The sequence below is a fragment of the Notothenia rossii genome (genome assembly GCF_949606895.1).
Source record: "Notothenia rossii genome assembly, chromosome: 6".
Taxonomy (NCBI): domain Eukaryota; kingdom Metazoa; phylum Chordata; class Actinopteri; order Perciformes; family Nototheniidae; genus Notothenia; species Notothenia rossii.
Genome location: NC_136909.1, coordinates 29,381,734 through 29,388,809, shown reverse-complemented (window position 1 = coordinate 29,388,809; position 7,076 = coordinate 29,381,734). Strand labels below are relative to the sequence as shown.

Below are 7,076 nucleotides of genomic sequence, written 5' to 3'. Positions count from 1 at the left end.
GTATGAGATTAGGTGAAAGCAATAATATTAAGTTGAACCTAATATTTGTTATTTGAACTTAATATCAATGCTTTAAACTAACCTAATACAGTTATGTGAAATCTGTTGACATAATAAATTTAATTAAAGTCATCTATTCAGTTTGTTCAGTGCGTCTGGCTCCAAAATGGAGGAATGAGCTCCCCATTGAAATCAGGAGAGCAGATAGCTTGCACATCTTCCGGCGCAGACTGAAAACTCATCTCTGTCGACTCCACTTCGAGCGATATAATTACTAACAGAGCACTTATATACTAATAAAGGACTGGCTTATTTAAAGCCAGTTGAGTACACTGAAAAAAAGGGGAAAGTGGGGTTGTTCAATTTGCAAATATGCATTTAATATATGTAACATAATGTATTAATGTTTCTCGTCGAAACATGAATCAATCATGTAGAACTATGTTAATCTTGAGGGGTGTACGTTCTATAAGTCTCAATCATGTTAAGAAATAAGAAAAAAGTTATGTTTGTCTCTGTAACTCCGATCACTGAGCACATACGTCAGCAGCTTGCTCCGCAGCCGATTACTCAGCTTCTAATTATTTTTTACAAATATTTTATTTAGAAATTAATATGGTCGGACTCAAATCCGTACTTCAATAGTTTCTTAATTGAAGATGAACAATATGGCACTTTAATGGACAAGATGTAAAGCAGAAAAAAATTGCAAAATATATTTATTTTTAAAAATGTGAAGCTTTTTCTTTTTTAAACAAAGGAGGGGGGGAGGGGTTCTACCAGTCTTTCTTCCCGCATCGGAGGAGTAAGCTGGTTCTGTCCCGAGAACATCTCTACAAGGTAAAAGTTATTTAAAGTTATTTAATGTCATCAAATGTTCGTCATAGTTACAGGTTATCACAAGACGCATTGTTTGCAAAAAGCATAGTTCACATTTGCCGTTACAACGAGCAACGTAAATACAGCTGTCAATTTGTAAACATTGTCATTCACTGGTGTTAGCTAGGATAAACCCATGGAAATCATAAGGTGAGTTTATATTGATTGACTTGTGTTTAGCGTGTTTTTATACTTTGAGTATTTGTAGAGCGTAAGTCCGACAGTTGCTTGATTTACAATATTTAAAACTATGAACCTTGCCCAAAGTTATGCACATCAAACCGAGCTCAGTGGGGAGGGGGGAGTCATAGCTGATGGATGAGCTTGCGGCATGTTTGCATGTCTATAGACTACGTCTTGTTTTAAATGATTGTTTCATGTCTGCTGTCAGGCGGTGTAGAACTTTACTGCGTCGGTCCGGCTCTGCATGTCTACTCTTGTGCCGACTTTTAAGGGCGCTGATGCAGGTTGTAGGCCTACCTTACGTTAAGCGACCATCTTTACCCATTTAAGGTGTTGATTGTTAAAGATACAATATTGTCTGTGGGACCGCAGTGTTTTCCCTAAAAAAACGGTGTTTATGTCTCTGCTTTGATCCGCTCTGTGTTCATGTAAATACCGTAAATACACACAGATCAAAACAGAGACACAATCAATATTGTGTGTGGGGGTGTGTCACGGAAAGCGACACTTAATACTGGAAAGTGGAAAATATTAATGATTGTGTTACATTTTAGCAGCGGTGCACATACCATGAATATGGAGGACATGCCGGACAAATCAAGTAAGGTTGACGATCCACCCGCTGTGAAATGAACTTATCTTCCATATTTGTCGTACACTTGTGTTTACGGAAGTTGAGATGTTTCTCGGTTGTGATTGGTTGTTCCTCGTCACATGACGAGCGGTGCGCGCTGCTGCAGTGCACGTCTCCATTGAAACCAATGGAAATGAGCTCGCAACCCTGATGTGTATGGCTCCGTACAAAGTTGTACTCATTGCATTAGTATAGGCTACTGTAGCTTTTTACACTGGAGGCGCCCATCTCGGCCGAAGTCGGTTCATATTAACCTATGGTGCATCATTAAATGGTAAATGTCGCCTTTAAGGAGCAGAACATTTTTGTTTTATTTGTGTGTGAATAATGAAATAATTTCAAATATGTTTTTCTGTGATAGGTAATTGGTGTGGAGAAGTTTGACCTCAGCCTTCCTTTGAACATTGTTCCAAAGGCTCTGTAGTAAATGGTGAGTATTCAAATGTTTTGTGTGATTTACTTGACTAACTTAAACTTGATCTTTAACTAATTGAAAATTGGTATTAGTCTGACAATTTCTGAATATTTATTCATAACATTTACATACTGCAAACATTGCAGGGATATACACATTTTCTGATTTATTAGGCAAAAGTTATTCAGAAAGTGAGAGGCAAAAGCCAAACATTCTGTGATAAAGCCTCCTTCACAAAAGTGATAATGTTTTGTTTGTTCAAATGGCTATAAGGGTGTTTCTTATATGGAGTCTTATATCACAGTAATACTTATTTTAAGTCCCTTTGGAAAAAAACTTAAACTAAATGAAATGTAATGTAGTCTAACCTGGTTGTTCGTACTTGATATAAAAAGTTATTCTCACTATAGAGCCAAAACAGGAGTAATGTGGTCCCTTTTCCGTGCTCTGGTCAATACATTTTGAATTAGCTGAAGCAACTTAACTGAGTTTTTGGTACACCCTGATAATAAAGAGTTACAATAAGCTAGCCTTGAAGTAACAAATGCATGGACTAGTTTCTCTGCATCGTTTTGAGGCAAGCACACAACTACAATCATAACATCATTAGAAATTGAAATGATTTCATGATTTTGATGACTGTGATATTTTGTTTTCTTTGATAAATGCGGAGTTTAAGCGTACAGTATAACAACCCTGCCCCTCCAATCAAGATTTCTCTCTCAGCTGGATGTGCTATCTGACAAACTTCTGAAGGTTTTTGAGAAGAGAGGAGGACAGATAGGCCAGTCTGAACTGTATTATGTCAAACATGACTCAAGTAAGAATTCATTTTAAGGAAATTATACATCGAGTCAATAGTGTACACATTTCATTAAGCAAAATAGATTTTTTATTTTCTTATTCCCCTTCACTTAGGTTGATGATGTCGATTTAGGCCAGGATTGTCTTCTCAAGGGGCTGTGTGTGTACCTCAATGACAGAGTTTTTGGTCAGTAGAAGTAATATTTGACCTTTTGATTTTTTTGTTTGGCTTTAAAATATGTATTTATTGAAACACTGCATAGTATATAGCCTAAACCCTAAAGTATGTGAACATCCCTGTTTTTTGTTTAATAGCCAGACTACACTGAAAAGCTAGAGGGCTTTTAATTTAAAACGGATACAGGAAATGAAACATTTTTTATCAGGTCAGACAGGAGTATATCAGATAACAAGGAGGCTTAAAAGTACAGAAATCTGACCAAATGTACTTGTTAAACACAGGGACTTAGTAATGGGTATATATACTGTATGTATTGATTTGTTAGATCTCACTCTGTTCCTTTTGTGACTGTGCGCTCTGCAGGCAGAAGATGAAGACGTCATTCTGCGGTCCATTCAGGGGATTACAGTGGGACTTTATGTTGTCAAACACAATTCCACCATGAGACCAGAGGACAGATGAGACCAGAGGACAGATGAGACCAGAGGACAGATGAGACCAGAGGACATATGAGACCAGAGGACAGATTGTCCTGGAAGGCAACAGGTAGCCTATTAACTGATGTGGATAACATTGCATTAGCTGCTACCATGCTGTTTGGACTAATGTATGCAATGAACCTGAACGACCCCCCTAAACTGAAGTGCACGTTCGAAGTGCTCCAGCAAATGTTAATGGAGCTAGACGGCAACATGCTCTCCAAGAAATCCCAAGCGTTTAAAAACAAACTATTTGAGTGAGCTGTTGCCATGGACCATTGTGCACTTTTACAGCATTCATACTGGAATTTCATTGATACAACTGTCTTGCACTTCCTTTGCTCATGCTTTTTGCTTGATTTGCATGTTTCAGAAATGTGGGTTTTTCCTGGGGTCATGTGTTTTCAGAATGTACCCCTTGTCATGTGTTTCAGAATGTACTAATTGCACTAATTGTACTAATGTACTAACTTCAAAATGTCAGTTCTTGTTTTTATTTGTAATACTTTCTTAAGTGCATATGTGGTGAAAAAAAAGGCCATTATTATACTTCCATGTATTTTTCCAAAGCAATGCCATTGCTTTTTTGTATTAAAGTACCCTTTCATATTAGCAGGTTACTATTTAAATAATGGATTTGCAAGAACATTTCCTTTTTTCGGCTAGGCGTTGACATTTTCTGTTAATTGTTTACTATGAATGAGTTACAAAAATAAGCCTTTCTTTGCCATTTCACCCAATAAACATTTATTTTGGTCAAAAGAATAGTTTCCTTTGAGCTTGCTTGCTGTGTTCTAACACAATAATGTATATGTACATGCATCACAATCATTTTCTATTTCTTCTATTTCTTTATTTTCAATGTATTTGTTAATTCTCCTGGGGCTGCATGATGGAAAAACCAAAAGCTCATCTGGATGTGTGGTGGTTGTTAATATTGTTTTATTTTGTGAGAAAAATACATCAATAATGTTCAAAGAAATGTGTTTGTCTTTATTGACTATTTGTTTTAAAATGTTATGATAAATGCTGTAGATATAAGAGATTAGGATGGATCCTGTAGAAGAATGTACGACATGCCTCTATTCACATGAAATAAATAATCTTATCCCTTGAGCACTAGGTAGATTAAACAGAAAACTATAGCATGTAGTTTAAACAAAACATTCATGTGGCTTTAACAGGTACAAAGGAAATATACTGAGTATATTAAAAGCCTAAAATGAACATTAAAAGTCATGTTGGTTAAACATAGGGTAAATGAATATACCTATATTAAAGGAAATATTGAAATGAACATAACAATTTCATGTTTCTTTGACATAACATAGTTATGTGTCTTTAACATAATGGAATAGTTTTGAGTACACATGTTTTTAATGTGTGCAACCGGTTTCAGTATTAAAATCATGTTAATCCAACGGCCTGTTTTTTTCAGTGTAGCACTTGAAATGTTTTAGCTCTATGAAACCTGATGTTGATATGATTCTGTTTTCTTCAAGTTTTTTGGTCGAACGCACTTATTGTAAGTAGCTTTGGATAAAAGCGTCAGCTAAATGCAATGTAATGTAATGTAATGCGTCTGCATATGATGATGGAGCTTGAACCAAACATTCTGTGATTATTTATTTAATTTAGTGCTCACGTTGACAAGTAGACCCTCTTCAATCAAACTCATTTCCCATTTCATTACACATTCCATCACCTTTTGATTGTCCGTCGTAAACTCTACATTCGACAGTATCTTCTCATATGATTGGCATTCTATTTAAGGTCGTAAAAAAAAGTGAGACAATGTTGCTATTTTTATTTGAGATACACGCAAGCAGGGATTATTTTAAAAGTAAACCAATAGGAGAGCTCGAAGGGAAATAAGGTTATATGTGAGGATAGAGGAGCGTAGGAGCACAGTCGTGCATCAATAAGTCCATTTGCATTGTATGGACGTTCAATGAAATGCTTGCATGTACAGTACATTATATAGACATCATATAAATAGCTTAATGTCTATAGGAAAAGCAAGTGCAGCAACTGTTCAAGGTTAGTTACACCTACAGCACACCGAATTGCTACTTTATTAAATGTACTGCTCCCATGAATACCTACAGGACAAGCTAATTCAACAATTAAATATAAAATATTGACGGTCGAAAATCAATATGCACTCATTTTATAGACTGTTTTATTTTTTTTATCAAATCCTTTCACAAACACACAATTCTCTTGAGTGCAATCTTCAGATGTATAATAAGCCGCTAATTGTAATTGATAACCACATCTGCTCAAATTGATTATATTTCCTGCCCAGTTTAATAAAGTATCGCAATATGAAATCAACCAAATCCATGATTATGAGCAATAAAACGTCACGGCACATTTGCAGGCACTTTAGATCGCACCCAGAGGCTCATCACATCTCTGTAAATTATAGCAGGTGGTGGCTTCTCGGCCTTGTAATGAGCTTTCATTCTTTATGGATGCATGGCTGGAAGCTACGTATCAGCACGTGCTGCCCCGCTATACTCTCTTGTAAGTGCCACCGCAGGGGAGATATGACACGCTAACATGCATAATCTGCTACTGTAAGCTACTGTACATGACACCATCACATGTGTGATTACCCAGGCTGTACGGGGGAGTGGAGGACCAGAAGTGCCTGGGCACCGAGAGCAGTAAGAGAGTGGACAGCTTGCCAGAGATGAGCAATGAAGATGCAAAGGGTCCATCTGCTCTGAGCATAAGTCGGAATTTTTTATCTCAGGCTGAAATTAATTCCTTCTCAATTTTTTTGGCTCCATGGTCCTCATTAATAACATTGACAGAAGCTAGATAAACAAGTGTGAGACACTAAGAGAAATGGTAAAATATGGATTTTTTGTTCTTATTCAAGATTAATACTCCATAGAGTAGAGTATTGAGTATTAGGGCCAATGAAAAAGGGAGAACATATAAAGGTCCTTACACACCAAGCCGATTTTCGGCGTCGATAGATGTCGATAGATGTTGGGCTGTCGATGAGCGTTGTGTGGCCCTACTCAGATTGGTGTGTCTTGGTGTGTACTGCACCGTCGTGTCTTTTCGGCCGTGTCGACACCTTCCGCCGCCGATTCAACATGTTGAATCAGAAAGCTAACGGCCTTCGGCCAAATAAATCTCTCTGATTGGCTGTTCAGCTTAGCGAATCAGTGCATGAGAAGGGAAACGGAAGTGAGGGACCCATTCAAACTATTAAGAAGGCAAAACTGAGATTTCATTTAACTCCAGCTCTCGACACAGGTTCTGGAAAGCCCCATGAGCTTCTCGTTGTAGAGTGATAATGGAACTCACACGCTATTTGTTGTTTGTTTATATCACGCAGTCTGTTCTTCTTCTCTCGGTGTATCACGCAGTCTGTCTTCCGGTTGTTGCCTCCTTTGAATGATGAACACACGCTACCGACGCCTGCTGGTAAGGAGAGTTATTGCCACTCACGCATGCGCAGTTCGTACGTACAACTTGGCC

The 7,076-nt window shown here is 37.5% G+C and overlaps 1 long non-coding RNA gene across 3 annotated transcripts; it reads left to right on the top strand.

Moving 5' to 3' along the window:
• The first annotated feature begins 739 nt into the window (after positions 1-739).
• On the top strand, positions 740-4,809 carry LOC307045441. 3 transcript variants are annotated; one of them, XR_013809914.1, is made up of 6 exons: positions 769-840; positions 1,620-1,663; positions 2,058-2,126; positions 2,825-2,931; positions 3,030-3,102; positions 3,460-4,809. It is a non-coding gene; the product is annotated as an uncharacterized lncRNA (long non-coding RNA). The 3 variants fall into 3 exon arrangements; XR_013809915.1 differs by having other exon boundaries at positions 794-840; positions 1,617-1,663; XR_013809916.1 differs by lacking the exon at positions 1,620-1,663 and having other exon boundaries at positions 740-840; positions 3,460-4,808.
• Positions 4,810-7,076: the final 2,267 nt, after the last annotated feature.